Below are 14,931 nucleotides of genomic sequence, written 5' to 3' on the forward strand. Positions count from 1 at the left end.
TTGAATATAGAACCCGATTTGGACAGTGACATCAGTGGAGTAGCAGTTAAGCATTTTTTTAAACCCAGATGAAAAAGAGAGTTGCTATAACTTTTACGTTCTTCAGTCTATCCCTATTTTCCGATCAAGATCAGTTTAGTCGGAGGTTTTTTTACGTTAATAATCAAAAATCATACTCATATTATAAAAGGGAAAGCTTGTGTGTTTATTTATTGTGTTTAAATTTGTTGCTTTTTTATGTTTAATAAGTTAAGGTAACCTTTAATGAGAGAAACTAATACTCAAATATAATATTTTTATTTATATAAAATAATTAGTTAAACTGGTTATTTAAATGTTAAGTTCCTTGAATTAAATGAAAGTCAAATTTTAAATGTAGTTATATCGTTATTAGAATTAGATTTATTAATGAGATTGTATAAAAAACGCAATTATTTTTAAACTTTTTTAGTGAATATTATATCTATTGTTTTGGAATAGTGTTTTTGAAGTCATTTGTTTTTTTGCTAATTTTTATTTTTATTTTTAGTGAATCTGAACTACACTTACTAATAATCCGTTTAAATTTGTGTGGATCTACCAAATTTTACAATGCAACCTAAACGCATGGCAATTATATTGCAGCCAGTTCTGCCACAGATCGCACCCTTACTGCAAGTCGTTAAGGAGATTCTTTGATCATCATATCTTACTACGACAATTACTTGACCATAACGACATTACGGTAGGTGACTCAAATATCCTGATAACATTAAAAGATTCGACCTAGTAACGTTAATTTGCTATTAAGGATTGTAGAGTTTCGTTACTTAGTCATGTATCTCATAAGCAGAACCTAACCAAACTATCACCAATCTACTTTTAAAGTATATCCTTTCCACTAAAAGAAGAATTATCAAAATCGGTTGGCACGATACTGAGTTATTCGTAAATTTGTTGCGTACATACTTATAGCAAATTTAAGACTTTTATGGTTTTCTCATGGTTGCCATTGGCAGATCTGTACCAAATTGCAATGGGACCACACGGGAATCACCAGCTTTCAAATACAATGAAAAAGAATTATCAAAATCGGTTCACCCAATCGAAAGTTCTAAGGAAACAAACTAAATTAACATTCTAAATTACTTACGCTTTTTGCATATAAATCTTATATAAATAAAATAAGCTTACCTATAATAAATCACACCATCTTTTTTTTGAGTCGTTAATGTATTATTTAAGCACTTTTTACAGCACACTTAGGCTTGTTCATTGACACACAGTTGACACACGACTAAGCAGAAAAGTGTGCCTAATTTGTCTTTAAGCACACTTTTGCCGTTCAGTTATCAGACTGCGAATGATATGTCCATATATTGTATAGAACGTCATTGTTTGTGAAGCCTAATTTTGAATACATGAAACTGTTTTGCATGGATTAGAACTAAGAAGGATAATCAAGTATACTGGCCGTTAGTGATTACTGTCGCTCCCTTTAACTTGACACAAGACGAATCTCCTTCATATCGGCCTGCTAGTTGGTTTCAAAGTTTGGTTGTCATAATTATTTGTGTGTGTTACCGACAATCCGATGATGTATCTTTACGCTCGCGTGTCCTCTTACGGCCATTCCGAATATACTATCTACAGATAGAGATAAATTACTACCTTCTACTGTCAGTAATTAGCTTTCAATAATCTGAAGCTGTCCCACTATACCCCATAAGTCATTCTTATCGCCTTATATTGGGACGCGTGAATTGCAATTTCTAAAATTCTATCGCTGGTAAGCTATACGTCATCCCATTGACAGACGGCGTATACGGATGAGGTGAGTGACCGTCGATAAGTTTATTGGAACAGAAAAGTCAACGATAGTTACGATTTTTATCTCAAGTAAGAGATAGACTGAATATTGGGAACGGCCGTTAGAGCGCTTTTGCACTACGTCCGATACGGATCGGACTCTGATCGGACGCAGTGCGAAAGCGCTCTTATTTTATGAAAATGCGATGTAATAACAATAATATATTAAAATCGTCCAGTCATTTATCTAAGCATAATCAATCATATTTAAATAATAAACTTATTAAAGCATTAGAATGAGTTAACAGTGTTTTTACATAAGTTTTTGGGTAGAAGTTACATTTTTATTATAATTATATTTAAACCGATGTTTCGTGGCCATTGAAGAACATGAATACACGCGTTTTATATTAAGATAATAATTTAATCAATCACCTTGTTACAATAATTAATACTATAATAAGTCCACAAGTTCTTTTTATAAATATTTTAAACGCAAACACATAGTGAAAGTGTTACAAAGTATGTGTAGTTTATAGAACATTTATAACTAAAACAAACTAATGAATTGCTTTTATTTATCGACATTGTAAAATCAACCAAACCACAACACTAAAGTCTAAGGTCCGTTTTCCAGATGGAGACTCAGTGCGTAATCCGGGATTATGTCTTAATATCAATACCATACCAATAAAGGTACCATAATAAACCATTTTAAGTTATTATTTTAAATATATAATCGCTTCCATTATACCTTTACTCATTTAAAGTGTATGCGAATTGATCCATTTACTGCAGCTGTTACTCTTTTGGGTTTTTGATGTGATAACTTCTTATGGAGGGTAAACCGCTGCGTAACGTAACGCGTAACGGAGCCAGTCTGTCTGGCTTCCCTTCCTCCTCTCTTACTGTAACCAATTGTATATTATACATATTCAAGTATTGTAAGCAACGAAAAATAAAATATATTTTATAATCGATAAAAGATTTTATTAATGGATATTTCTTTCATATACTGTTGTCGCAATTCTGCATAGCTATGAAGCGACGGAACATTTTTCCAATCACAGCCATTATATGGTTAAGTTAAAATTGTAAAAAAAAATCAAACATAGTAATATACCCCTTTCAAATTCAAATATTTTTATTCGAAATAGGATAATAAATCACTTATTGAATTTTATTAATTATTAATTATGAAAATTGTCGTTTTATTAATAAAATTTATAAAACGACCTAATGAATTTGTATTATTTTATCAATGTATTTCTTATACATCAAATTGAGCTCCACATCAACCTTTTCTGCCAATAATATCTTTTTAACTGTACCCGAATAACTTAATTATATCATTTTCTCATCTTTTCAGATTCTTTTAAATATTGCAATGGAATTGATTCCCAACTTATGTGCTACAATCGAACTAGACAGTGATTACTAGATACAATTAGTGCCTGTGGATTTAAGGAGTAAAAAATACTCCAATTAAGGCTATGATGTGCTATGTGGTTCATTATTTGTGTAGTGAAATGCGATATAAAGTGGATAATGTATAAAAATGTGAGTGTGTGAAAAATGTGACTATGTTAAGTCGTTGGAAAAGTAAGGATAAGTCGGAGAAATCCGGCAAATCCGGTTCTAGTGGGAAAAAGAAACGAAAAGGAAGAGAAAATGGTAAGAAAATATACTATTCACAATTTTACATACGTGCGTAAAAAAAGAATTAAAAAACGTTTGAAAAAAACCAGTCACATCATAAAAAGCATACTCCCATCTTAAAGGCCGGGAACGCATTTCTTGACACACTATGTTGTTGCGAATGTCCATGGGTGGTTGCCTCACCTCTCCCCATCGCGTGAGCCTCTTGCCCGTTTGCCTCCTTTTATATAAAAAAACATCACTTAAGTACATACCAATTGTACTAAGATCATGGAAGTCGTTCTCAACTTTTAGAAAGACAGACAGGCAACAAATTCAAAACTCGTAGAATAGTTGTCACTCAGTCATAAAACATTTATGTATCACAAAATTACACAAGAAAATGTAATTTGATGATACACATTTATATAAAACTATACTAAACTGTCATCTCTGGTCTGGCGCACCTCCGTATCAGCTCGATCCATTTGACCGCGTGCAACCTAGAGCAGCTTGAATTGTCAGGGACCCAGTGCTCTGTGAACGGCGGGATCACTTGGCGTTGCGTAGATACATCGCTTCATTGTGTGTTCTACCGCATTGATCACGGAGAGTGTTCCGAAGAGCTGTTTCACCTGATCCCTGCCGCCTCATTCCACCCTCGCACAACACGCCACAAGTTAGGATATCATCTCCATCACAGACATTATCCCCACCATCTGGATGTGTGGTGGTCCTGCACAGTGCAGTTTTCAAGGAGCTTTCTTCCACGTATTACAAAGCTGTGGAATGAACTTCGACGACGTCTTCGACTTCGTGGATGTGTACCCTCGACATGGGTACCCTCAAAAAAAGCGCGAACATCTTCCTCCGTGTTGCAAGAGAATGTGGGTGACCACTTAACACCGTACGCTCGTTTGTCCTCCTTTTCCAGAAAAAAAGACTATAAATGCAAACTGTGTTCGTTCCTTCATTAGCGTGAAATATCTTTCTCGGCATGTTAATATATGATAACATTTTTGATTGAGCATGTTTTGTTCTATATGAGATTCCATAATCACCTGTGTATGTAAAGCCCCAAACAATGCTAATAGAATACTAAAGTTCACGTATATCTAAATTGGAGTCGAATAGCCAAAACGTAACATAAGTATATGCACACTAATTCTCGCCGAAAACTGTAGACATTTTAAACAAAATAAAGATCTAGTTTTAAACACAATTGCTTGTAAAGTAAGCCTTATTACACCATTGTCAGGGCCACATACTATAACACACATGTGCATCTGTGGGCACGGCAGTGCCCCCGCAAAGTCGAGCAAAAACAAGTGGCACGGCCGTACCTCCCTTTTCTCGAAGCAGTTTAGGCCATTTTTGACCCTCTATAACAAAAACTAGGAGCCCAGTTCAGTAAACGAGGAGACATTGTATAAGCACAGTATAATTCATTTTCATTCAATTCAATTTCAGTCAGATCCGACAAAGTTTCTTAATATCGTCACTCACTGACTGACAGACTGACCGATCAAAAGTCTGAGGAACTTCTAACAGACATAGAAGCTTCAAATTTAGAATACAATTAGTGTTTAGTTTATAAATCAAGGGAAAACCAAAATGTTTTGCAATTTCAGTACAGTTATCTAGATACACCAAATGTATAAATAACTTTGTAATCCTATATATAACATATCAGATTACAAATTTATTTGTGCTGTTTGTGTTGCAAGTTTACGTGACACTTTCGAGGCCATCTTACTAATGTCTACTTTAGAAGTATGAAGGCGCAGAATTCTCAATTTGTGAATACAGTACGCTAAGTAGATCCAGATATGTGAAGGATTGTTATATCATACATTCCGAGAAAAACCGTTCAGACATTGGTAGGCTTTGAGAAAAACTGTAGCTGAATCTCAATAAGTAGTACCGGAAAAGAAAAAGGGAAAAACTCCCTGGCCAAGTTAATTAATTAATTTAAAACATATAGTATATTCAATATTGATATAGTCACTATAAGATGTTGTTACGTTAGCTAATTATCTAATAACTTAAGATAGAAGGACTCTTAAGTAGGGGCTTAATAAATTGGCAGACTTGGTATTACTTTTTACAGTAGAAGAACTGAGTTGCGAGACTTGGTTTTTTATATAAGTTACTACCTGACCCAACAATCGTAGTATTGCCATATAAAGTAATAAAAAAAATTTAGGGTCCGATTCTCAGACCTACCAAATATATCGTACTACAATTATTGTATTCGATTGCCATCTTGCAACCCTATCGCGGATCTGTGGATGGAATAGAATATTATAAAAATCGCGATACAAAAATAGGTGTTGATCGCAGAGGGTTGAAAATTAAGGTTGTATGTATTTTATTATGCGGTATCGTAAAAAAATAAAAACAAAAAATTTTGCCCAAAAATATAATAAATTTAGAGTACCCCCTAAATTTTTTTAACATTTAAGGGGATGAAAAATAGTTGTTGTCCGATTCTCCACCCTAGCCGATATGCACGCTAAGATTCACGAAAATCGGTCGAGCCGCTTCGGAGGAGTTCAATTACGTACACCGTGACACGAGAATTTTACATATAAGATGTGTTTGATGGCAAAATAATATAACACATTAGTGCATAGTAGAATTATCCCTACAAAGCTAAACCAACTGCAAATTATATGAGGGTTAACAGAGCATTTACAACTTAAGCGGTTAGTACAGTTTTTTTTTGCAATAACAAAGAGATTTAATGCCGCTGAAAATCAAATTAAAAATATATGCATTTTATTACTAAAATTATAATTTTGAAGTAGACAGTACGGCTATCAATATGTTATCAATCACCTTTAGAGCAGTGCTGAATGAAGAATTTGAAAATGATATAAAATAATAGTAGGATGAAACCCATTGGAAACGGAAGAGAATATAACAAGAATATATGAAAAATAAATTACGGGCGATCTGAGGTCGGGAAGTGGAAAAGGGGGGGTAATTTAGGGTAAAAAACGGTTTATTTCGATTTCCAGTAAAACTGCAAGTCCTATGGAAATAAGTGAAATGGCAAATTTGTAGGTAATAAAAAATCTAAATTTTGTTTCACCTTATTTTCAATCGAAAATACACCCGTCAATATATGAACTTTTTTTAAAATGTTTTATGTTTGTCAAAATCTCCATTTTCATATAGTGTATAAAAATATAAATTAAAATGTTCGGAAAATTTAAGCCCCTCAAAAGGCGTTTAATAGAAAATTCATATCTACATATTATTTCGTAGCAGCAATAATATTTATTACGTGTTGTGCTATCAATTATTTTTCATTTTAACTTATATTTTTTTACTCTATCGGAATATAGATATATATATATATATATATATATCGTTGCGTACAGACGTCGCTTCATTGTGTGTCTTCTACCCTTCTACCTAATATCACGGGGAGTGTTCCGAAGAGCTGTGTAACCTGATACCTGCCGCCGAATTCCACCTTCGCACGACACACCACAAGTTAGGATATCATCCTCACCATCTGGATGTGTGGCGGTCCTCCACAGTGCGGTTTTCAAGGAGCTTTCTTCCACGTACTACAAAGCTGTGGAATGAGCTTCCTTGTGCGGTGTTTCAGGGACGATACGACATGGGTACCTTCAAAAAAAGCGCGTACACTTTCCTTAAAGGCCGGCAACGCTCCTGTGATTCCTCCGGTGTTGCAAAAGATTGTGGGTGGCGGTGATCACCTAACAACAGGTGACCCGTACGCTTGTTTGTCCTCCTATACCATAAAAAAAATGTAGAGATTTTGACAAACAGAAAACATATAAATTTTTTGAAAAATAAATTATACATTGACGGGTGAATTTTCGATTGAAAATAAGGGTTCTTTTTCGATGTTTGAGTCAAAATAGGGTGAAAAAATAAGTATTCAATCATTTTCAATAATTCAATTGTAATAAATTACAGTGTATTTGGGACATAAAAAGGTAAATATTCACCAAATTTCGTGAAAAAATATTAGTTTTGGTAAAGACAAAAACCAAAAACTTTTCACGTAAAGTTTGAGGTTATGTGAAACAATTGTAAATATAAAAGTTGTAGATCTATTTTTATTTTATTACCTACAACTTTGCCATTTCACTTATTTCCATAGGACTTGCAGTTTTGTCGGAAATCGAGATAAACCGTTTTTTACCCTTAATCACCCCCCCATTTCCACTTCCCAACCTCAGTTCGCCCGTAATTTATTTTTACATTAATTTTTGTTATAGTCTCTTCCATTTCCAATGGGTTTCATCCCACTATTTTTTTTTGGTTTCAAAAAAGTCAACATGCAATATGCGTTGGATAGACTGCCGAATTGTAGAGACGCTCAGAATTTTTGGGTGTTTCAAGAATCCTGAGCGGCACTGCATTGTAATGGGCGGGATTTCAATCACCATCCACCGAACGTGCTGCTATTCTCGTCCCATATTGCCATATCATAAACATATAAAAAAGATGCTGGCTAGATGCGTACCACAACGGCGCCATTTTCTGTCGTCGAGCAGTTAGTTTAATGCTTTTCGGGCTGCCATAGCCAGTTACTTTGCCCTTAATTGTCTCAAAGTGACCGATTGAAATGCGGCTTAGAATATTAGGTTCAATAAAGAATCCTTAGCGGCTATGCACTTTAGTGGGCAACGTAACAATTACCTTACATTTTAACCGACTTTAAAAAAGGAGGCGGTTCTCAATTCGTCGGTATGTTGTTTTTTTTCATAGAGTAAGTCTTTTTATCTTAATTTACGTCTTATTACCTCAGTCTTTAAGTGACAAGTGCTATCACGATGCCCATCAGAGTTCGTCTCGGTATCAGGGGACGAGCAGTCCCGTCGCTTTTTGTCATAGCAACAATATATTCCGTGCGAGATCGAATCAGAACTGAAGAAATCCGTAGGAGAACCAAAGTCACCGACATAGCTCAGTGATTGCAAAACTGAAGTGGCAGGGGACCGCGCACATAGGTTGTCTACAGGTGGCCGGTATTGGTAGGCCCCCCATAAGATGGACCGATGGCCTAGTCCAGAGCGCCGGAATACGTTGGATGAGGGATACGCAGGACCAATCGTTGTGGAGATCTTTGATGAAGCTTTTTGTGACGTCACATCTTTCGGCTGAAAGTATTCTCGCTCTCACATTCCTGTACGAATGTTTGAGCTGAACTTTTATCGACACTACTGATCGCTTTTTAAAAAAATAAGCCCATTTTAAGATATGGTGTGAATATGATATGAATATATATATTCATTTAATATATTCATTGTGTGTCTTCTACCGCATTTATCACGGGGAGTGTTCCGAAGAGCTGTTTAACCTGATTCCTGCTGCCGAATTCCACCTTCACATGACACGCCACAAGTTAGGATATTATCCTCACCATCTGGATGTGTGGCGGTCCTCCACAGTGCGGTTTTCAAGGAGCTTTCTTCCACGTACTACAAAGCTGTGGAATGAGCTTCCTTATGCGGTGCTTCCGTGACGATACGACATGGGTACCTTCAAAAAAAGCGCGTACACCTTCCTTAAAGGCCGACAACGCTCCTGTGATTGAGGAATCACGCCCACAATCTCTTGCAACACCAGAGGTGGTGTTGCAAGAGATTGTGGGCGGCGGTGATCGCTTAACAACAGGTTACCCGTACGCTCGTTTGTCCTCCTATTCCATAAAAAAAATGGTTAAAAATAGGTTTAAAATCCTTAATTCTGTTATTTCGACTTTAAAACGTAAAAAAAAATTTTCTTTGCCAAATTACAACATTGAAACACATACATGATCTAACAACGCGCTAATTTCCATTATGATGGTGCAAGAAGTTTTTTAGTTATAAAATGACATACAGACAGATAAATGTCAAAATTCTAGTATTAGACTGAGATCTTTAGATACTTACTTAGCCTTTGCTCAAACTTTACGCAAAACTTAGCTGAGTGTTAGCTTAGCATAATCATTGATTGCGTTTTTATAGTCTTTTGTAATTATTCTGAGCTTAAGCTAAGGCAGCCGAATACAATGCTTAAGTTAACATTCTATCACAATGAGCAAAGTTTTAGCAAAGTGTAAGTTCACTCTATAGATCTCAGCCATAGTCTCAGAGAGTCAGAAAAATCATTATTAATATTAAGTAAAAAATATAATTTCAACTTCCATTATTTGATTTACAAGGGTACATTGACAAAAATCTAATTACAGTTAGAGGATCAGATTTATTTGGTGATTCTAAAACTTCCACCGAAAGCATATAATGGTATACTATGTTTTTCTAATGTACATATATCTTACTTACCATATATACTTACTAGTTAAGTGCGAGGTTTCTTTACACAGGATGTCAAGATGGATTGTGCCCACAGCAGCGCTGCCATTAACCACTATTAATATTATAATAATGTAGCATTACTGAACTTAGATTTAATAAATATATTATATGTCCATGCATAGGTCATGTACCTACAAATAAGTCAGTATGTACACACATACACACATGTTATATATCTGTCTACGTATTGAGTTTGCCCTAAGTACCCACTAAGTTATTTATACCAAACTAAAATGAAATAAACGACAATCACACCTAACTAATGAATGAAATATAAATCACAAAGCTACGAAGTATATAGCTACGATATGAGTCAACTTCATCAAATTTCAACTATCATTGTAGAGTCGTAATAACTTATTTAAAAAAAATCTCGCTTCAGGTTTAACCAAATTAATTAAAATATTTTTACAAGAATATTGAATATTCGATTGTAAAGTATCATTTCAAAAATATTTGAAAAATAAATAAGAGTAAATCATATTAAAGTCGAATAACTCATTACTAATCGGTCTAGAAATGACTACGAAATAGAAAATGTATATAGAATTTAAATTTTCCAATATGTTGAAGAATTTGCAAGGAATTTAAAAAATGTCATAAAAGAAAATTAAATTATAAATGAAATCACTATTAATTTTTACATAATATATTTAATTTTATTACAAAATATTTGACACATTTTAATCCCAATGTTCTTCGAAGTTGCAAACGTAGTTGAATACCTGTAAAGAGAAACAAGTTATAGTTAAATGTCTCTGTTGTTTCGTCTTGAAATGTCTATGAATTACGAAATGGTTGACGCATTTAAAATTTCCAAAATATTTATAAGCAAAGTTATTTAAAAATAATATTTTTAAGTTAAAAACGAATATTTTTTATATTTTACTACAATACTACCACTTTATTTATTATATATACTATAACTTCTAAATCTACAATAACTTTTGAAATTATTAAGTTAAATGTTACGGATTAAATATGATTTAATATTCACTAGAATTAAAAAAAAAACCAAACAATTAATGCTCTAAAATCTGTTAAAGAAATGTTAAAATGACATATGAAACAATTATTGTTCCTTTCGTTAAATATCTCGAGCACGCACTTTAGGGGTACATATTTTTTTTTAAATAATACAAATCGGTCTTCTTGTCATATAAATAAATCAATTCTAACTAACTTAATTTACTGAATGTATTCTAAGTTTCAGTAAAGCACTGTATTGTGTTGAACATAGGCATATATATAATATAATAAGTTTTTACATACGTTTAATCATAATAAGAAGGAGAGCAGTATTCCAGTAACTCTTTAATAGTGCAAGTATTCACACAGCACTGTTCTGCTATGCCATATTCGCGAATGTGTCTTCTAATTCTATTAGTCAGCCTCCCTTTATTTTTCTTGGCATCTGCTTCGCACAACAGATCGAGGGTGTCCGCCAAATTTCTGCCACAAATACGGAACCTTTCCGGCTTTTCCTGCACCGTATTTACTATTAAGATAAATGTTATAAAAAATATTATTAATAATTTCATTTTTAAAACTTAAATTTGGTCCGTGTGGTAATGAAAGCAAGGGTTGAATGAAGTTAAAACTGAAATTTGCCTTTATATAGAGGCGACCGCATTGACTTTAGAACATACTCGACCATAACGAGCGGTCGTTCATTAAGTAGGGATATTTCACAATATTTATTAAATTTTTTTTTCGCAGGGTTTCAAACAGAAATAATATGGCCATTATTGTGTAAAGGGTTGTTATGGGTATATGAACCTCAAAACATAAAAATCAGAGTCAAAAATTTTTCGTATTATACAAAAATACTATTTCAGGTGCTGGTACACTGGTACTGTCTGTGAAAAATAAAATGTCGATTTATTGGTTGCGCTTGCACATTTTAGAGGCGGTTACATTGAATAGTTTGACATATACATATATTTTGATATATCAGTATAAATGATATCATATAACCAAATACCACAGCCACTTTTTTCCAAAACTATAAGAACTATACTGTTGAAACTTAGTGAGTTGATGTATTCTATGAACCGCATTAACATTTTCACACAGAAATAGAAAAAAAAACAATAAATATTGGGGGTTCCCCTTACTTAGGACTGAAACGTAAAAATTTTTTTTCATCAAACCCATACTTGTGGATGGGTATCTATGGATAAGTCTACAAATGATATTGAGGTCTTTAATATCATTTTTTTTGTTAAATTCTAAAATAATAGAATGATAGAACTGCAAAAAATATATGATGTACTGTACATACATAATGTAGATTATGCATGCAAACTTCCACCGAATATTGGTTTGAGCGAGATCTAGTAAGTGCTTTTTATTTAATTCATATTTGCACTGTATGAGTTTCGGCAAAGTTTCATTTAAATAATTTAATATCATTTTCCTTTCTATATTACTTTTATATTATGTTACTTGCTGCTACGGAACCCTTCATGGGCGAGTCCGACTCGCACTTGGCTGCTTTTTTTTTCTTCATATCCATAACAAAAAATTCCTATATTTTTAAATAACCTACTTGAACAAACTGATACAGCAAAGAGAGAAAAAAATACTCAAATAATATTAACTTTTGTGTGAGCGTGTTTGGGAGGGAGTGTGGGGTCCATGTATGTTTGTGTGTTTGGGTGAGTGTGTGGCTACGATTATGTGTGTTTTTTGATAATGATAATTTATGTGTTTTGACTGGTGTCCTTAACATTTACACGTCGGCATCACTAACGTATTGAATAATTAGTTTGGTAAGGTAGAAAATATCTACGCCTAGACGTTAGCAGTAGACATATGTCTATTGTGCCGTTGGACAGTTTTGTGATTACGTCGAGTGACAGTGCGGTATGAAAAACATAGGTGTTTGGCAGGCAGGTGTGACCTTTTGAGGCTCTTAGTAAAATAGCATTTAATAATTAGTGACTATCTATAGTGCTGAAACAGATGCCGTATAGTAAGGACATACCTGATATTATTCTTTTCTCTTTTTAACCGACATCAAAAAGGAGGAGGTTAACAATTCGATCGGTATTTTTTTTTTGAGTATTACATTACATCTATTTTGTATAATAGAATAAATATAATAATATGAGTAGTTCCATCGTAGAAGTTGTTTTGGTTTGGTAGTAGGTATACAGTGTTTCATCAGAATGGAGATATGTCAATAATTCTCAATTTGGAATTTTTTTGGAATTGTTATTTTTTTTTTTTCTTTTGAATGCATAACATATTCTGATTCTGTAAATAAGAGCAGTGTTTTGCGTCGATTTTATATAGGTCCATATCCATTATCCCGGTTATTAGTGTATTAACATCTGTAAATATAAAATACTAGTGATATATATATCATATATATAACTGTAATGTCTCCCTTATAATAATCATTGCACATTTATACGGTGCTGTTTCGTTGCACAGATCACTTAAGCGACGCGATATCCACGGCGCTTAAGCCTTTTACGACGCGCATAACTTAGATTGTGGCAGTTTTGTACTTTTTTGAGTCGCACTACATTAATTGATTGCGCGATTGCGGTTCGCTTGCAAACCGAAATCATTAAAACTATTATGTTACCTATGAAGCAGAGTCTTAATTACTCTTGGAGTGATATCAAAGAATATGTAATATATATAATTTGTTTTTCATAATTCTTTTATATCTATACATATAAAATTTTTGCTTTGCCCTGACTGACTGACAACGCACAGCTTAAACCGCTGATCGTAGAGGTCTGAAACTTGAAGGGAGTATTCTTTGTATTAATCATGGCGTGTTTCCATGGCGTAAAATTACACCAATATTCAAGTCGGGATGCTCTTCTGACCCGAATAACTATCCTCCTGTGTCGGTTTTGCCAACCCTTAGTAAAATTTTTGAAAAAATAATTTTAAGCCAAATGCTTACATACTTTACCTCTCATAAGTTACTTCGTTTGAAACAATTTGGCTTTACTAGGGGACGTTCAACAACATTTATGATGACTGGGAGGAATCGCAGAATGCACTTGGCATCTTCTGTGATTTATCTAAGGCTTTTGATTGTGTTCAACATTCAACGCTGATCAGGAAGCTATGTCACAATGGCATAAAGGCGATCCTAGCGAGGGCGTTCCTCTTCCTTTTCTATTTAAATGATCTTCCTAATCTTATAGAGAAAAAACATAAGGTAGTATTGTTTGCGGACGACACTTCACTGATTTTCAAAGTGAAAAGAAACCAAGCTATGTATGACGAAGTGAACGATATTCTATCTGACATCGTGAACTGGTTTAGCGGTAATAGCCAATTGTTAAATAGCAAGAAAACTAAATACATTAAATTTACCGTACCAAATGTCAAAAATGTAGATGTAAATGTTTTGTATGTATATGCTTTAACAACAGGATCCCAGAAAATTTTCAAAACAAAAGTATTACGTTATTCAAAAGAATTGTTAAAAAACGATTTTTTTTTTTGGGATATGAGGACAAACGAGCGTACGGGTCACCTGGTGTTAAGTGATCACCGCCGCCCAAACTCTCCTGCAAATATGTTTGTGTGGTAAAGGCTACTATAACATAAATCACTTTCTTAATGATACCACAGATTGGGAATGGAGCGACCGCCCTCAGGCTTTCATAAGTTTAATTGTACAATGTTACTTTAATTGTAAAACATATTTTTGATGAAAAAAAAGCCCGCTGAGCTTGTTACGCCCATTCTTCTCAGGCCTGAGGCATTCATTCTGGAATGGGTGGTAGTTTTTTGACTTTCAATAAGTGATGTCACATCTTATTTTGAATAAAAATATTTCAATTTGAATTTCAATATGACGAAGGCCGGTTCCCTTCGTATGAATTTTCCGAAATTATACCCCTAAGGGGTGAAAACGGGAGTAAGTTTCTTTGTGACAACATGATTCCTTGGTCCAATCTTCTTCAAATTTTGCATAAACCTTTGTTTACAGTATTGATGGAAGACGTGTTTCGTATTTTACTAAAATTCATCCCCTAACGGGGTTAAAAAGGGACGGAAATGGTGCATAATATACAATAAACTCCCACATCATGTTACTGAACTTAAGTTCTATAAACTTACTGTAAATGGATGATAAAAATTGCCGAATTTCTTGCCGGTTAGTTGTTAGAGCACA

General features: G+C 33.9%; 1 protein-coding gene across 1 annotated transcript in view; it reads left to right on the top strand.

Moving 5' to 3' along the window:
• Window positions 1-14,931, top strand: part of LOC126978655 (coiled-coil domain-containing protein AGAP005037) — a 281,533-nt gene that overhangs the window by 74,000 nt on the left and 192,602 nt on the right. The gene's annotated exons all lie outside the window — the stretch shown is intronic.

This window comes from Leptidea sinapis, chromosome Z (genome assembly GCF_905404315.1).
Source record: "Leptidea sinapis chromosome Z, ilLepSina1.1, whole genome shotgun sequence".
Lineage (NCBI taxonomy): Eukaryota > Metazoa > Arthropoda > Insecta > Lepidoptera > Pieridae > Leptidea > Leptidea sinapis.